Source organism: Camelus ferus, chromosome 7 (assembly GCF_009834535.1).
Source record: "Camelus ferus isolate YT-003-E chromosome 7, BCGSAC_Cfer_1.0, whole genome shotgun sequence".
NCBI classification, from domain to species: Eukaryota; Metazoa; Chordata; class Mammalia; order Artiodactyla; family Camelidae; genus Camelus; species Camelus ferus.
The window spans coordinates 3,379,162-3,397,765 of NC_045702.1; the positions used below are offsets into that span (position 1 = coordinate 3,379,162).

At 47.4% G+C, this 18,604-nt stretch overlaps 1 protein-coding gene across 4 annotated transcripts in view; it reads right to left on the minus strand.

Moving 5' to 3' along the window:
* Nucleotides 1-18,604, minus strand: part of DPP6 (dipeptidyl peptidase like 6) — an 846,041-nt gene that overhangs the window by 495,978 nt on the left and 331,459 nt on the right. The window lies entirely within an intron of this gene.

The following is an 18,604-nucleotide window of genomic DNA, read 5'->3' on the forward strand; positions in this document are numbered from 1 at the left end:
CATCACAGAGAGTCCCAGGCCCTTGGATAAAGGCGACAGCCGCCAAGCCCTCCTGCTTCCGGAGGCGGGAGAGGAGAAAGTCGGGCCCTGGGACGATCCAGCTGAGAGTCTGAAAGGAGACCACGCACCTGCTTTTCCTCCCCGCGGGGGGAAGAGGTCAGCAAAAGCCGCACAGCTCACAGCGGGCCTTTTGCTCGTTTGCTTTTGTCTTTACATTTTTTTCCTTATGTTGAAGTGTAGTCAGTTCACAATGTTGTGTCTGTTTCTGGTGCACAGCATCACACTTCGGCCACACACACATACACACATTCATCTCCATATTTTACATTACAGGTCACTGCAAGGTACTGAACAGAGGTTCCCTGTGCTGTACAGTAGGACCTTGTGTATCTATGTTATATCTAGTAGTTAGGATCTGCCAATCTTGGACTCCCAGTTTATCCCTTCCCACCTCCTTGTGGTAACCACAAGTTTGTTCTCTATGTCTGTGAGTCTGTTCCTGCTTTGCAAATAAATAAGTTCCTTTGTGTGTTTTTTTTTTTTATATTCCTCATATAAGTGATACCATATGGTATTTATCTGGCTTACTTCACTTAGAATGACAATCTCCAGGTCCATCCATGTTGCTGCAAATGGCATTATTTTATTTTTTATGGCTGAGTAGTATTCCATTGTATAAATATACCACAGCTTCTTTATCCAGTCATGTAAACATTACAAGGTACTGAATAAAGTCCCCTGTGCTATACAGAAGAAAGCTGCTGTTTATTGTTTCACATATCTGTGTGTATCTGCAAATCTCAAACTCCCAGCCCCTCTCTTCCTGCCCCCTTACCCCAAGACCTGGGTTTTCACTCTGGCTGACCCTGGAACTGCAGAAACTCCACCAGGGGTGACCCTTCCCTGTCCTCACCTCCCGAGCAGGGGTCAGAAGAGAGGCTCAGAGGTGGATGTGAGGACCCTCCCATCAGAAGTCCGATGCTTCCCCGACTCAGGCGGGAAAGCCGAGGGGCAGCCTTTCTCTTCACACACCTGCTCCCCTGCCATCCCACCCCGGCCACCTCTGCACGTACTGACTGCCCCTCCCAGTGAGTCTAATGCTGGTTCTGCACCAGGAGAGGGGAGCTGGCTTCCCTGGGACCCTGCTTCCCTAGGACAACCTGGGTTCCCAGGAGAAGAGGCACTAGCTGGAGCGTCTGGGGGGCCCAGGGTGCTGTGCCCCCCCTGCCCCTCAGGGGGACTCAGTGGAAATGTGAGTGAATCCAGGCTTGGGCAGTAACCTGGTTCAGATCCCAGAGCCATCACTGTCAGGCAGTGACACACTCTCGGCCTGATTCTTTACCTGTCAAGGGAGCATATTAGGATCCCCCTCATGGAGTGTTTGAGGTTAGAGCTGAGGCACCTAGGCCTTATGGCCCCCCGTCCGCACAATCACGTCGGCAACGGCCCCCTTCTCCCTCGCTGCCGGTCCTGCTCTTTCTAGGCGCTGGGGGGCCCTTCTGCGTCCTCTCTCCCCGCACTGGGCACTGTGTGTCTGCGTCCTGCATCGACCAAGCCTCCCCCACCGGCAGGAACACCTGCTCCACCGCAAAGAGCAACACTGTCTAAGCATCAACAAGACAGCTCCTTAAAAGACACCATCCTTCCTTGACCTTGCAAGGGGTCACACGGCGCCCCAGGATGACGCTTAGATCCGGATGACGTAAACTGTCAGTGACACGTCATTGGATGTCCAGCCCTCTGGCTCAAAAACCTTATAAAACTGTGCCTTGGTTTCTAACAGGCAGAACGGCTCCCAGAGATTTCTGAGGTGCTCTTCCAGGGGTTATCATCCTCAAATTTGGCTCGAGTAAAAATTTTCCATTTTTTTCTTAGATCAACTGATTTTTGTTGTTGTTGTCGACAGCCTTCAGGCCTCTCTTACCCCTTCTTCTCCCAAAATGCCTCTCCCCACACCCACAGTCCAGGTGTCTGAAGGAAGCATAAGTAACTAACTCCTGTGAGTTGTTTTTTTTTGTTGTTATGTTTTTGTTTTTCCGAGTCTTCCCGATGTCAGACGGCACTGAGGTCACGTCATAGAAGTAACTGATTTCACTGCGTGCTTGGAACATGCCAGGCGCTACTCGGCGCTGTTTACCAGCACTGAACTCCTGCCGTCCTCCCCACGCTGCACAGGTGGGTACCATCATGGTCATCATTTTACATTTTCCTCTAAATCACTCACGGGGCGACTAAGAGGTAAAGCCAGTACAGCAGAAATTAACGCAACACGTAAATCCACTATGCTTCAATAATAATAAAAGAAAAGAAATACAATTCGAAAGAATAAGTAAAATCAGAAGGCAGCTCTGCAGCCTCGCCCAGGGCTCAGGTTGCTCGCCAGCGTGGTGAGGGCTACAGGCCTTCAGGCACCACGGCAGGCCACCAGCAGGCGGATTTGCTCAGAGAAGACCCTGGACGCAATGTCCCCTGCCGTCACCTGCACGCCCCGTCCTGATGACAGTGCGGACGTGCAAGACTGAAGGGAGGACAGACTTCTGAGCAACCGAGCATCAGGCGGACCAACGAGGTGTTCATCGTCATAGAGCCTCCAGGTCTGTTGCCGTGGTATGATGGCCTCTGTTCCACCAATTGGGGAGATGGAAGTTTACAGGGAAAGAGAGAGCTAATTGAATGTGATTATCGATCTCTTCAATTCCTCTTCACCATCATCTGGTTCCTTGCTGTGAGGTTTTCTCAGTTAAACCAGAGCTCAAGCCTGAAGCCGTGGCGGTTTCCTGGGCAGTGCTCCCCAGCCTCCTGGAGTCTGGCTGCATCAGAGGTCTGTGCCCTGAGGTCAAAACGCACATCCTTTTAATGCTGTCAGTCAATGGCCAAAGGTCCTGCCGTCTGACTGTCCAGCTCCTCCCTCTGACAAGACAGAAGTGAGAAGTCCAATCTGAATGTCCCCATCCCAGCACCATCACGATGACGCCTGGGGCACAGTGCGGAGTCCTGAGCGGGCCTGCATGGCAGACAAGAGGCAAAGGGCCCTTTCTGAACTCACAGTTAGAAGCAACGGTCATAAGCCCGGTGGCTGCTCTATGTTTATAACACTGTTTCATGTGAATAGAAAACTCGGTACAGTTTGGACCCCTGGATCCTTTTCAATCAGATCTGGAGAAGGGTTTTTAGGTTTCAACTTGCATGTGCTCACAATACCTGGGAATTACTGGGGGATCTGAATTTCCCACCAGGCACCACTACTCCTTCTGTAACTGGCCGGTGATGGTCAGAAGCAGAAAGGAAAGCCTCAGAAAGACACACCCACTGAGGCTGACGCCCGCAGATCAGAAGTGTCTTAGACCCTTGGGCAGCCTTCTGTAAAGACAGGTGCCTGACGGAAAGACAAGGAGGGTAAACACTCCAGTGGGCGGTGCCCTGGCAGTGCGCCTCTGAAACCTGACAGTGCTCTTTGGGAGCCAGATTTATCTGTGACTCCCACCCACTGCCCGGAGCTCACCATGCACTTCCTCACTGTGTTGCTGGAGAACAGGTTTTGGTCTCAAGTGAAGAGTGAGCCAGAGCAGAGTGAAGCTAGGTTTATTCCGGGAGATGCACACTCCACAGACAGAGTGCGGGTCATCTCAGAGGGCGAGGGAGGTGGCCCCAGGGTGTAGGGTGGCTGGTTTCTATGCGCTGGGTAGTTTTAGCCGCTAACAAGTAAAAGCACTATCCCAAGTGTTTGGGGGGAGGGGGAGGGATTCCCAGGACCCGAGCTGCACCCACTTTAGGCCTTTGATGGTCAGCGTGGGAGCCGTCATGGCACCTGTGGGTGTGTCATTCAGCAGCTAATGTACGGCCATGAGCCTAGAACGAGGCTCAAAGTCCACTGGAAGTTGAATCTGCTGCCATCTTGGACTTAGTTGGTTCTAACCAGTTAACCTACCCTCAATGGCTGTGTCATTCTTTTACCCCTTCTCTGCTGTCTCAACTGGAGCACAGGCAGGGCACTTCACCCTCTGTCCATTGGAGGGGCTGTGAAAGACTTAACTTCCGGCTAAGCATTCTTTTAATATTTTTGGGAAATCACTGCTGTAAAATACTCTTACTCCAAATTAGTTTCAGGGGACTTTGTTAGATTTCCAAATTTCCTTCAAGTTAAATGGTAGATACCCAACATAACCAAGATAGTGTGTGTGTGTGTGTGTGTGTGTGTGTGTGTGAGATGTGTGTATTTCTCTGAAATTAACAATTTCCTAGACTTGAATAAATTATTTAGGCAAAGAAAGAACCTTTATAATCTGCATATTGAACATGTTCTAAATTGTGAGTCAGGAGGCAGAGTGGAGGAGGAAGAAAATGACATTCTGGTGAGGCAGTTATCCAGACTGAGGCTGTCCCATTTATTTTTTTTTTCACTTCAGTTTCAGAACCTGATGTTTTAATGGCCAAAAACGAAAACTTATTTCCCTGACTGTGCTATCTGGACTGTCCCCTCAAACTGTAATCGTTTTACAATAGGTTTCTAATGCACAATTGCCAATTAAACTGTGCATTTAACCTTTGCACAAAGCACTCCATTTTCTTTTGTTAGGGAATCAAGCTTTTAAGTCAGCCGATCAATCCTGCAAATTATATAAGGACACAGCACTTGCTTGATATTTATTATGCTGGGCAGAGTGGAATATGACTAGAGTAGTGATAAACAGCACGTCACACGTTCCAGATGGGATGAATCAGCCGGGGCTGTGTGGATTCTGCAAAGTGCAGGGTATCTTTGGTTATCCGGGGCTCTTCAAATACTGAGGGGACATAAATATGCAGTGAGATGCTGCTGACTGTAATAAGCAGAGTTCAGCTCTATTTTTGTCCAAGGCAATGCTTCACTTTCTCCAGCCAATTCTTACCTCCTCGTCAGTTTTTCAGCCTCCATTTCCAGGTCCCTGCAAACACTGCGGGGAGCTCCTCTAGTGCGAGTTTTTGCTATTGTGAGGCCTCTTTTCTCCCTACGTAACCACCAGAAATGGAGGCTTTGTTGGACATGTTAGGAACCACTTAGAGAGGCTGATGATTTATTTTCTCCTCATTTTCAAATAATGAGGAGCTATTAACCAATGCCGGTTCTCTGTGTCAGACCACTGGCAAAACAAAACAGTGATGTGTGATTAGGAGAATTCAGTTAAGTGTAAAAATCAGCTTACAAATGCTCTAAAAATAGATGCTACTTTAAAAAAGTATCTTGTTTTCAAAATTCCTACCCAAAAAAAAAAAAAAAGAGATTCTCTGGGTTCTGTTTCGTCATTTATCAAATGAGAGAGGGTCTACTCTGGTCTTACTTTGCACATGGCTCCAGGTTTGTTTAAAAGCAAACTTGTTTTGTAGTTAGACTGAAAGCCATCTTACTCCAGGCAAACCCGATTACCTGCAAATTGCAAATCACTGTGATCCAGAGTTTCGGGGCTCTGTTCCTTGGAGATGGCCTTTTATCCTCATGTGTCTGGATTTAACTATGAACAGGCTGTGGGGAAGGGGGCAGGGAAACTGTCTGATTTAGCCACATTGACATAAATACAACATTTGTATACATTTGGTGCTAATGTTTTATATTGTCTTTTCAAAATCATGCAAATTGATAAATACACCATATAAAATCTTAAAGTAAAATGTACATCCTTCTAAACTCTGCAACTGTTTTCCTACATAGAAACAAATGACATTACACTTGCAAATTCAAAATGTCAGGAAATGCCTGTGATTAGGTTTTCACAGTTACAATGATTAACTGGAGTTGCTGGTATTAAGGCCTGGATTTTAAAGTATGAGCTAGTCCTTGGCAACTGTTACATATGTACCACGTGGGTGTGTTAATGTTGCTTTGCCAACAATATATTTCACATTTTCATCTTGATACTTCCTCCACAAACTTCTTCCAATCTGAATCTACAAAGCCCCCATCTTTGAGTCTTTAATGATATGCTATTTGAAGGAGCTGACACGCCTTAAGGAGAAGAAGAGCATCTTTGGTCCCTTTTTCTCACTCTGTGGCTCCCGCAGGCTTTTGCCTGAATATATTCAAGGACGCTCTATCTACACCCCGGCAGATAACAGGACTGTCTACTGAGAGAAGACTGGGTGCTTCTCCTTTGAAGTGACATCCGACACATTTAGAAGAATAATTTACTCAAGTGGAATCCACATAACGTGAAATTAACCATTTTAGAGTAAATGACTCAGTGGCGTTTAGCACGTGCACAACGTTGCGCACCACCACCCCATTTTGTGAAATATGTCTGTCACGCTAAAATAAAACCCTTATCACATACATTTTCCTAGGACATCCCAGTGGTTCCTGATACATGGATGAGCACAGAATGAACTGGAGTGACGGTGAGCTGTGTAGTCTCCCCGTCGTGTTCGGATGGATTGCTGGGGCCGTGGGGTGCGTGAGGAGCTCAGTCAGGACAGAGGTCAGCTGACTGGGTCCTGTTAGTTCAAACACGTGTGGGAAGTTTCTAATATATATTAAAGGGTAGCTCTGTAAGCTGCCAAGACCCCAGATTAGCAACGCATCTGGGACAAGAGTATAGGCAAGGATCCGTATTTCGGGCTTCTCCCTTCCTCACGGCCTGGCAGAGCTCCCCTCTGTGCCGCTCTGTGCTACCAGACAGGGGGCGGGGGTCAAGGAGGCCGAGGGGCTCCAGGAGGGCTGCGGAAAGCCCTAGGGTACTCAGAGAACGGAGTGGAGAGAGAGGTGGGGTGGAGAGAGGTCCTTCGTGGTCTTGGTCTGAAAGGGTCAAGGAACAGAGGCATGAGAGCCCTGCGGGGAGGGAGTTCTTAGGAAAGAAGAGAATACCCCCCCGCTGGGGGCGGACTAGGCTTTAGCCGGAGAACAGGCAAGGACGAAGGTTTACTTTCTGTGGAATGTCGTGCCCTTTTCTGCCTCTTTAAGGACCTTCGTTCCAAAATGTTTACAAATCAAACTTGACAAAGCAATAGAGGACATGCATTTCTTTTGACTGCAATCATCCAGCGAGGGAGAGGAGGCCGAGGATGGCCCAGGTGACGCCAGCACCAGCTCCTGCAGGTTGTGCAACAGAGACACAACCGTGCTGCTGACCCGGAAGGTGGGGTGGCCTGGAATCCCCTGGGGGGGGCAGTAACAGGGAATCTGCATGCCTCTTCTTACAATTCTAGCTTTGGCAAAATTAGAGGTTTGTGCTCAGCTGTAAGCAGTCCATCCAAGACAGAAGACCTCTCTCTGAGCTTCTGTCACCCAGGGAGGGGCATGTCCTCAGATTCTGACTCTAGGATTTCAGAGACTCGAGAGGCTTTCAAGATGAAACCACATGAGTATACATAAATAATCTTCAGAGAAATATGCTGAGTGGAAAAAGCCAATCCCAAAGGTTAGGTACTGTGTGATTTCATTTATATAACATTCTGGAAATGAAAAAAAAATCACAGAGCTGGAGAGCAGATAAGTGGATGCCAGGGTTAGGGAGGGGCGGGGCGGGAGGGTGTGGGAGTGGCCGTGAACGGGCGCTCTGAGTGGCCCTTGTGGGGATGGAAAGCCCTGTATCGTGTCTCATCAGCATCAACGTCCTGGTTGTGACGTGCTCTGATTCTGCAGGATGGCACCCCTGGGGGGACCGGCCAAATGGTACTGGAGATCTTTCCCATTATTTCGTACATGTGCATGAGAATCTACAATTATCTCAAAATAAAAAGCTTAATTAAAGCAAAGGGACAAAAACATCGAGATCGTTCTTAATAAAGGAAGAGCAAACTCTTGGAGAAAAAAGTGTCAGTAATGATTAGTGGAGGACCGTGTGCTGTCTCAAGGCGGCACTGCAGAAGTGTGCTCATTAAAATAAGTATTAGAACAGGCACCTGATCCGAGCCATCACTGAACGCCTGTGACAGGGAATGTGGAGTTCGGCGCAGGAGAGAGTTGCTCAAATGCAACTTGTGATTAAATTGTTTAAATACACATGCCCTTTATATATTTTATATATATATATGCATTCTTTATATGTACATAAAGAACTCCAGGGAATGAACATGTACATATCAAACCTGCACAGACGCACCTCCACACACGCATGTGCACAAGGTCACTAAGCCTGTTACTAACAGAAATAGAGCAGAAGCGAACAACATGGTAAGTCGACTATGCTTCAGTTAAAAAGAAGAAAGGAACGGCACAGCCCTGGGTTACCGCTGCTTCCAGACAAAGCTCTCCTACACAGTCAGTCACGCCGCAGACGAGAGATGCACCTTCCCCAACTTAACCCTGACGATGACCTGCCCCAAGGGTGCTGACAACCACTGTGACTTGTGTCTGTCCAAGGAAATCAGGGCCGGCACGTGTGAACAGCATCCTTTCAAATAAGACTCATCAGGGTTTCTCTCACGTTCACATCTGGGGAGGGGACGCTAATGGCGATAATCAGCTCTCCTTACATTAACAGCCCCTGGAGGTCAGTGAGTAATCAGCCCTCAGCCTCATTCTGGGCAGGACGAGAGGCTCCCCACTGTTACAGGCTGGACAGAGAAGCCAGGCTCTTGTGTGAGAAACAGGGTAAAAGCTCCCAGGACCCTCCCGCAGGTCGCACCACGGAGGGGCGTGCCCTGTTGAGGCCGCGTAGTTCCTGGGTAACGCCTGGCTGGCCCGTTTAAAGCGATCTCCGTGGAAGGGGCTATGGAAGGGCTCTGCAGGCCCCGGTGGTAGGGCCCGCGGGGCCGTCAGACAGGTGATAACACACGAGGGCCCACAGCTCTGCAGCTGGGGAGGCGAGAGGCTCATTGAGGCACATGAGCATCGTTTCAGGGCTCATTTTCGGGATCTAGGCTCTAGAAGGGACCACGTCCCTCGGGCATATTAACTGCTCCTCCAACAGCAGCTAACTCAAAGTCAGAGCAACTTTTTACTCAGCACTTCTAGCTGACGTTCCCCTGACAGTCAACAGCTTAACCCAGAGGCCGTGCTCCAGGAAGGAGGTGAGGGCTGATAATCTCAGAGGAATGGACAGACCCTCTGCAGTTCCCTCCCTGCGGCCAGGAAAACTCACCGAGGTTAAGAGGAACGTAACACCCTGTAAAACGCCCTGATTGTTTCACCTTTTCTGTTCCATCCAGTTTTCCTACAAAACCTCAAGACCGCAAGCCCGAGACAGATTCAGAGTCCCTGAGGCGTTAGCCCGCGGCGACTCCCCTCTGCCAGGCAAAGCAACAAAGCTGTTCTCTCCAGAATTCCCCAAAAACTCCGCCCCCGAGTCTCGGCCCGGTCTTCGGGGTACAGAGGCCGGTTCCGCGGCAACAACAGGCCTTTCGCGGATCCCGCGTTGCTTTCGTCAGGGCGCGCTGAGGGGGCTGCGGCCGCCCCTACTTCCCCGCCGGACTCTGCGCGGGAGCACGGGGCACAGGCCGCTGGACCTGTCTCCGGGCAGGGGCTGCCCCCGTGGCAGGGGCCTCACAGATCAGGTCATCATCACCTCACTACTTCTTAGGTCCTTCCTCCTGGTCCCCTCTGCGCCCGGCACCCCGGCACCTGCCGACGTGGATTTTCTCGTCCATTACTCACCCAGATGCCCCGGTCCTCCTCACGCCGCGTCCCTGCTGGGACACCTGCAAATCCTTGCAGACAGGGATGGTGTTGTGACGGCCACACAGAGCCCAGGACACGTGTACTTCTGACCTGGGGTCAGGAAATGGCCAGGCCACACCATGCCACCTGAAAACAGCCTCAGCTTTGGGCAGCGGTCCCGCCCGTGGTGCGCAGAGGAAAGTGTGATGGGGCATGCGCTCCGTTATCGCAATAACCATCTCCAGGCTCCACTGTCTACTCGTGTTTGGGCGACTCCAGGACCCGCACAGCAGCAAAAACATATACTCTAAATGCTAACTGCAAATTTCACACATTCAGCCTGAGCTAATTTGATCTCATTTCTATATTTAATGCTCTCAGTAACTCTATTGTGAACACACTATTATTATTTCTATTTTCAAGAAGAAGGAAACATATCAACATTTTAGCAATTTAGTCAAGTTTGTCAGCAAGTAAATGGTAACATCAGAACCTCAACCCAGGTTTATCTGACTTTAGTGTCCTATTCCCAGTCTTCATGGTCTGCTGCTAGAGTTACAACCCTGCCCTGTGTCCAGAGCAAGAAAGAAAGAAACTGGTTTGTGTGTCTGTGTGTATGTGTGCTAGCCGGTATTGGTGAACAAACAAACAGCCGAGCCCTTCTGCGGGAGGGGTCTCTGATGGAGGGAGATTCCAGGGAACAGAGGGAGGGGGCATGGGGGCAACGTGGGAGTCCATGCGGAGATGGAACAGAGGTCAGGGCGTCCTGGAGGGACCAGCACAAAAGGTGTCCAGAACAGGGCAATGAGAGGGCGTAGATGTGGGGCGAGGTTTGAGTGCAGGGTGGCAGGAAGTGGGGGAGGGGCACCATTGTCACTGAGCATAATGAAATTAAAACGCTTGCCAAACACACGGAAATACGCGAACGTGTCAACGCTCACTGTTCCCATGAGGCTCACAGGCGGTTGTTTTCTTCTACATCCTGCATCATCACTTGATTTAATATTTTTTCTAAGGCTATTGAGATATAATTGACCTATGACACTGTGGAAGGTTAAGGTGTGTGTGATGATCTGATACACGTATAGATGGCGAGGTGATTTCACAAGATCAGTCGACACAGTGTCACCTCCGACAGGCACCACTGTGCGTACGTCTGAGACCACTGAAGACCTCCTCTCCCGCGGCTCCCAAGCACACAACACAGTGTGACATCACGTTCTTTGTGCTTGGACTGCAGCGTTCTCTGTTTCAATCAATCCATTTCTGACTCTGCTGTCCTCAGCTGAATGCACACTCTCTGAGGTTGGGAGCAGTGCCCTGCCCATTCCCGGGAGACCTCAGCGGGCTGGGGCACAGCACTCACCCCTGACCATCTGAGGGATGCGTGAACATTTTATAGGGTGCTTTAGAACGTCCAAGCTTCTATCAAAACATTAACCTACTTAAATCTTCCAAACTCGCTCCAAGAGAACTATCTAACCCCCCCTTTCACATAATAGCAGCTACAGCAAAGGGAAAACGCTCTGATTTTTAAGAACCTGGTACTTACCACGTGTTTGCTATGGGTTGCTATATAATTTTGACAGCAGCTCTGTGAGGGAAGTATTATTACAACTACTTAAAGAAAAACATAGACCCCAAAAGTGTAAGTAACTAGATTAAGATCTCAAAGTTCAGTGATGGCTTTAGGATGTGAGTTTTTTCTCATTTTAAAAGCTCTTTTCATAATGGCGTTTGCAGCAACACAGACACACCTAGAGATGATCAGACCAAGGGAAGTAAGTCAGACAGAGAATGACAAGTATCACATGATATCACTTATCTGTGGAATCTTAAAAAGTGACACAAATGAACTTATTTACAAAACAGAAACAGACTCACAGACATAGAAAACAAAGGGGAAAGGCTGGGAGGGATAAATTAGGAGTTTGGGACTGACAGATACACACTACTGTACATACAACAGATAAACAACAGGGACCTACTGCACAGCCCATGGAGCTATATTCAGTACCTTGTAATACCTTGTAATCTATGGAAAAGAATCTAAAAAAGATCATGTATCTATGTCTATATCTATATCTGAATCACTTTGCTGTACACCTGAAACACTGCAACTCAATTATACTTCAATAAAAAAGTGAAAAAAATTTTTAAAAAAAGCTCTTTTCCATTGTGTGTCCTTTCACTTACGTTGTTTCAACTTTCCCTCTTCACTAGAACCGTGATGCATGAATTTGCTAAGTGCCATTCCTGGAGCCACCATAAGCAGTGGACTCACCTACAGCCGTGTCTTGCACGGAGTCTGGAGAGGATAGAAATCATTAATAATTGCTGCATGGAGCCAGCCTCAAAGTTCCCTCTTGTGACCTGCTGTCCCAGTGCCTTCCTGATTATATGAGGGTCCCAGAAAAGTATCTGAAGGGTTTTCAGAATCTAATGTGGATGGGGCCCTGGTCTCAATGGACGTTCTAGGTAGGCATCAGCCTAGACCCACATTCAACAGACTTCGAGTGCCTGGAAACACGCGTTCTTAAAACTGAAGTCCTCTCCCCACCACCTGCAACTATGACTCAAGTTTTTCTTTCTACTGCTGATTAGGAAATCCGAATACATCAGAAGATGCAGCTGGAACTGTGGGGCCCTGTCTGGGCATCCTTCAGGAATCTCAAAGGGCTGCCCTCTGCTGGGGGAAGGGAAAGTCATAAAACTTACAAAAGAAGCCAATTCTAAGAAGATCCTGCAAATGTCCTATATCAGGATGGTCCAAAGGAGATTAGGACGGTTTGTACGTTGGACAGCGTTTGTTCAGTTAACACAGAGCTTCACAGCCTGTGTCAAGGTGGGACTAATGTTCCAAGTGATAAACATTTTGCAACCTTGCATTTTCCAGATACTAAATAATAATAGCACTATTTTGTCTTTCTTTTAATCTCTCATCATTCTTCCAAAGAAAACTCAAGTGAAAGAATAAATGATACTTCTTGCAACCTAACCCAGGAGAGCTAATAAGTTTCTCTTAAGAGTTCTTACAGGAGACAGAAACCACTAGGTTCTACTTGTTTTAAAATCTTCTTTGTTTATTATTACAAGGTCCCACTGTAGAGCACAGGGAACTGTATTCAATATTTTGTAATAACCTATAACAGAAAAGAATATGAAAAGGAATATCTATGTATAACTGAATCACTGTGCTGTATACCTGAAACCCATACAACATTGTCAATCAACTATACTTCAATAAAAACAAACAAACAAGCAAACAAACATTATTCTGGGTGTGTCTGTGAAGGTGTTTCTGGATGAGGTTAGCACTGGAGTTGGTACTCTGAGTACAGCAGATTGCCCTTCCTAATGTGGGTGGGCCTCATCCAATCAGTTGAAGGCCTGGGTAGAATAAAAAAGCTGACTGTCCCACAGGTAAGAGGAGACCCCTCCTGCCTGACTGCTTTCAGCTGGGACATCAGTCTTTTTGGGCCTTTGGATGAGAACTTATACCATCAGTGCTCCTGGTTCTCAGGCCTTCAGATTGAAATTCAGACTGGAGCTACCTCTCAGCTCTCCAGAGTCTGCAGCCTGCCAACCTACCTGGGACCTATCCGTCTCCACAAACATGTGGGCCAACTCCTTATAATGAATATGTATAAATACGTGTCCTATTGGTCCCTTCCCTCTGGAGAACCCTAATACAGGCAGGCCTCTGACATCTGCATAACCACGAATGATGGCCTTAAGATCTGTAACCATTTGGATGCAGAATTATCTCTGTTATATAATCAAACTTGTATAAATGCTGGAGTAATTTAAAAATACTTCATAATTAATTTTAAAATAAGGCAGTGGAAATTACACAAAGAACCCTTCTGCCCACTCTCCCGCCTTCTTCATGAGTAAGAGAGAACAGGCAAAGATGACATTAGACCACAGAAACACCCTGTCTGTATGTAAAGAAAAGGAAGGCGCTCAGAAAGACCCACAGTGCAACACGGAGACACGATGCACCACACCTCACACCGGGACTCACGCTCTGGATGTTCCTAATGTCGAACACCTATAGCTGCCTGGTCCATGTTAGAAGCCCACGGTGTGAGCGCTGATGCCAGCTGTAAAACCCCAAGTGGCTCTGCCCCCTGCCCGGGGTGCCAATGATGTCCTCAAGGAGAGGCGTTCATCTCTCTTCTGCCGGGGGGGGAGGGAGGCCACACGGTGGGCATGCCCCTCCTGCTGGAATAAAATGCTAGGTCTGGGAGAAGGAAAGGCTAGGTCCTCTGCCCTCTTGCATCCTAGTGGTGCGGTCCTCTGTGAGGACGTAATTAGGGCTCAGTTAGGTCAGGATATGAAGTGCAGAGCAATGACATTCTAAATGAACTGCTTGGTGACACAGTCTCTATTAATTGAACATTACTGATTCTTATTCAGAACAAACGGGCACCTTGGCCCGGGCGTCCTGATATGTCATAAGGCTGCATTATAGCGCCTCGGCGTCCACAGGATACAGCTGATGGAGTAGGGTCAGGGGGGGAACCGCCTCCAACTCTCTTTTTCATAAGACAACACAGAGTCAAACGTGGAGGAAAAGGGGCAGATTTCAGGGAATGCTTCATTTCCTTTCCCATCTGGGCTACCTCCTGCTTGCAAACGCACAGAGCAGGACTGTCCTCTGATGATGGAGAATTCGGAGGGAAGGCTTCCACCAGAATACCAATGAGGAGGAAGGCTTTTCTGCAGCCATTTCCACTGCACCCGCCGGGGGCATTTAAGACTGAGCCGGGCTGGGGCAGGGGCTTGGGGCGGAAGAGGCCGCACACAAACGTGCATGAAGGCTTCTTGTCCAAAAGGAGGCTGTGATCTGGTTACTCCCTGGGGATTCTGTTATTTCTTCGAATAAATAATCACCCTCAAGTCATGGAGGGGGCATCTACAGAGTTATCTGGGGAGCAGCTGGATCTCAATGAGGTGCTGTAACCCACAGGGAGGAGCAGATTCAGCGGGAATGGGGCTGGAGACCCCCGGTTAGGGGGACTTCCAGAGCCTGCGGGGACGTGGGCCTGGACCCCTGCCAGAGTGAGGTACCCTGCAGCTTTCTGCGGGGCAGAGGTGTCCTGAAAGCAACGTCTTCAGGTTAATCTAAGTCAGAGGCCTTTGGGGGGTCTGGCTCTTGGCCACAGGGCCCAGATGCTCCCTGAAAGCAGACAGGGTGAAACTCTCCACAGCTGAAAGGTAATTATCTTCATAAAAATCAACATTCAAAAGAGAAATAAAGGCATTCCAAGAAATTCAGATGAGTATGAATAACACAAAAATTGGCCAACTTCATTTACTGCTCCATTAAAGGAACAAGAATGAGGAACACGAGGCTTCCCTTGGGGTGACGACCTATTCACTGCCTATCTTGATTGTGGGGTTGGTTCCAGGCTGTACACCTAGGCCAAAGCTTATCAAATTGTACACTTTAGATGTGTGAAGCGTGTTGAATCTCCTTTATGTCAATAAAGCTGTTCAAAAAGATAATCGGAATTATGTGGATACAATCCCTTCCTTTCATCTTGACTTTTATGATAATTCCCTTCTATTTCACCCTCTCATTGTATTCTACTGTCGTCTTGGTTTCCCTGTCACTTACCTTGTACCTACAAAAATACATAAGCTGCCTTTATCATAGAACATGACATTGATTTTTCAAACAGCACCAGCAGCGATCCACCTGGAAATAGGATGCATTTCTTAGTTTCATAATGAAAAACATTTAAGGAAAAAAAAAAAGAATCTCAGCAAGGTGTTGTCTGAAAAAAAAAAAAAAAGCACAACCTAAAAGTTGAGAATTATGTTTTATTTAGTGGATTTTCTGAGGACTTCAAGCCTGGGAGACAGTCTGATCTCAGATTGCTCTGCGGGACTGCTCCAAAGAGGTAAGGGAGGGGCCAGGACATGCAGGTGTCTTTGCAACAGAGACCAGGTAGTTGGAACATCAAAAGATTACTGTTTCATGCTGTACACCAGAAACTGACACACTGTCACTGACTACACTTCAACTTAGAAAAAAAGATTACTATTAATTAAAGAAAATCAGACATCTCAAGTTAAGGAATTTAGAGCTTTTCTGTGTACAGGAAGACGCAAGAGTCTGGGCTCAGTGAGATCCTTCCTCTCTGACAGGCACCTGGCCATCCAGGGCCGGTGTCCTGGGCTTTGTCATCCTGAGTCCCCTGGAGGGCGCCGCTGGGAGATGGCGGCAGCGGCTGCGGCTGCAGCTGCAACGTCCTTTGCTGACTGGTACTGCAGGCAACATTCTTCTTCCACAAAGGTAAACAGAAAAACTGGGGATACAGACAGCTTTTCTCTGAAGTGAAGCATCCTCTCTGATGAGGAATCTTTAGACCTCATCACCGCCAGCTCAAATTAGGCACAGTCTTCCTCCAGAGAAAAGCTGTGAGTTTGCGTATTTACAACACTCACACTTCAGAGGCTAGAAGGCTCCCGCTTTGGCTGTTGCCCTGAGGTCAGTCCGTACCCCTGTGGTTCATCCGCACACAGCAGTGTGTGTTAGGGGTGCCGGATTTCTCATCACCTGCCCGGCAGGGGGAAGAATCACTTTCCTCTCCTCCTATTTGAATATTTCTGCCTGAACTTGAGAATGTGACTGCAGTCAAGTATTTCTTGCCCCCTTCTTTCCCAGAGCCTAGTTATCGCCAGTGATGGAGGCTCGCCTCCCACGGAAAGGGAGACATCAAATACGCGAGAGCCCCGCTGAGAAGAAGAAAGGATTTCCCGACCCCCATACTCATGTCCCAGTCCATTTCAAATGTGTTGCCCCTTTTTACTGATGTGTAACCTCCAGCCTCTGCTTCTGTTGCTCATTCCCAGAGCTACGCATTCCCGTCTGTGTCCTCGCATCCCCTCAACCCAACTCCCCTGTTTGTTAAATCAGGATTTTGAAATATGCACCTCCTGGGGAGGGATGGAAATGTTAGCCATCCTGATTGTGGTGGTGGTTTCATGGGTGTCTACATCTACCAGAATTCATCAAACGGTACATCTGAAACGTGTGTAGTTTACTGTGTAGGAATCAAACCACAATAAAAGTGTTAAAAAATGTTACCCATCATTCAGGGCTTCAATCAAAACTTAGCCCCTCTATTTAAATTTTACCCAAATAGGGTTCCAACAAATATCCAACTCTTGCCTCTTTGTGAAAAAAATACAAAAGAGCATAATATCAAATGGCAAATATATAAAAAACGGTACGCAAAATGGGAATCTGCTCATCGCACATGGGAATGCTGCTTCTTCCCATTTCTTCCCTCACCCTCAAGATCTCTAGCACATGTCTGCACACACAGGTAATGCTCAGTAGCAGGCCTGAGGGGAATCTAAAAGTCTAATAGGCTTTTTATTTATAGCAAGATCATTCCAACATTTTCAATCTGGTATTGAAATTTGCATGCAAATAGCCACAAACGACAACTTCTGCAAGCCATCCGTGTAGTTGGTTAGGCTTTCCATGGCAACGAAAGGTAAAAATGCCCAAGAATCTCTAGTTTGCTCCCCTAAATGTATGTAAACTAGAGGAAAAATTCTCTCCAGGTGGTATTTCCTGAACACCCTGAACAGAAAAGCCATGCGCTTCTAGCTTTACTACTGGAGATAATTCCTGTGCCTCAGGTCAGTGACTCTGGACTTCCTCCAGCTCCCAGATACGGATGTGTGACCACCTGGCCTCAGGTCATCTCGGCCACCCCTCAACCCCCAGGTCCAGCTCCCACCCCGGACACCCACCTCAGCAGCTGGAGCAGAACAGTTTTATTTGCGTGAGTTTCTAGAAAAGTTTGTGTTTTGATGCCTTAGATCACACTGTCTTCTCTGCTTGGACTCGTTAGTCCATGTGAGAATTTTTCTTTACTAATTTTTTTTAAACTTTTTTAATTGAGTTATAGTCATTTTACAATGTTGTGTCAAATTCCAGTGTAGAGCACAATTTTTCAGTTATACATGAACATACGTACATTCACTGTCACATACTAATTTTTTTTTTTTGGTTCCAATCCAAAGACAGCGTTTACTATTACTTTTTTTAAATTTGTTTCCCTGTTCAGTTCTTTTTTCTTTGTTTTCCATCTTTATTTATTTTTTTAAATTGAAGTACAGTCAGTTTACAATGCCGTGTCAGTTTCCGGCACACAGCATCATGTTTCAGTCATACTTGTTTACCTATTTTTAAACATCTAATTGAAATGTCTTCTCTTGGGGGTCTTCCTCCAAGCCCCCGCCTTCTAGACAAAATGAATCGCCCTGTTTGGGCACTTTAAGGGCCCTTCCTCCTGGTCTCTATGGCAGGTCACACCCTGTGCTAAATTCCTTACGCTAAATTCCCCTGCCTTCATTCCCGCCCCTGCCCGAATCTGCCCCACAGGCCTGTACGGAGCCGGCTACCTAGAAACAGTCTGGGACTGGAAATGTCTATCCAATTAATGGGTAAGTCGATATTAGCTAACTTTTGCAGGAATCAAAGTTGGCTGTTTTAGAGGTCAGAGAAGTGTGTTTGTAGGCAGGGACATCAAATAAGAACCAAGAGTTTTAGTAAACAAACAGATGATGCTGCCGACCAGCTCAATGGAAAGGAGGAAAAAAAAAAAGAAACTCAATGATCTCTGTCTACTCAGATGGAGATTTTGTTTTTGAAATCTTTGGAAAGACAAGGTATCATGAGCTGGAAGGCGGCCCCTTTAAGTCTGTCTTTACCTCACTCTCCACATCCCTTAAGCTTAAGACAGAATAAGATACTCAAGCATCAAGAGACAGAAATCCATCAACATTTGCCCCTAAAAAGGCTTCAGTTAAACAGCTGGATTTTTTTTTCTGACATCTTTTCCTAACTGATAAATGTAGAGTAGAAAAACTCTACTTCCTAAACCAAAGGCTATCCCAGATTCAAAGGTGAACGTTAAACAATGCATGGATATTGTCTACATATAAGGGCTAACAGCCAAATCACCTACTAATGTCAAGATTCCCAGAGGGCTAGGCTACAAGAAG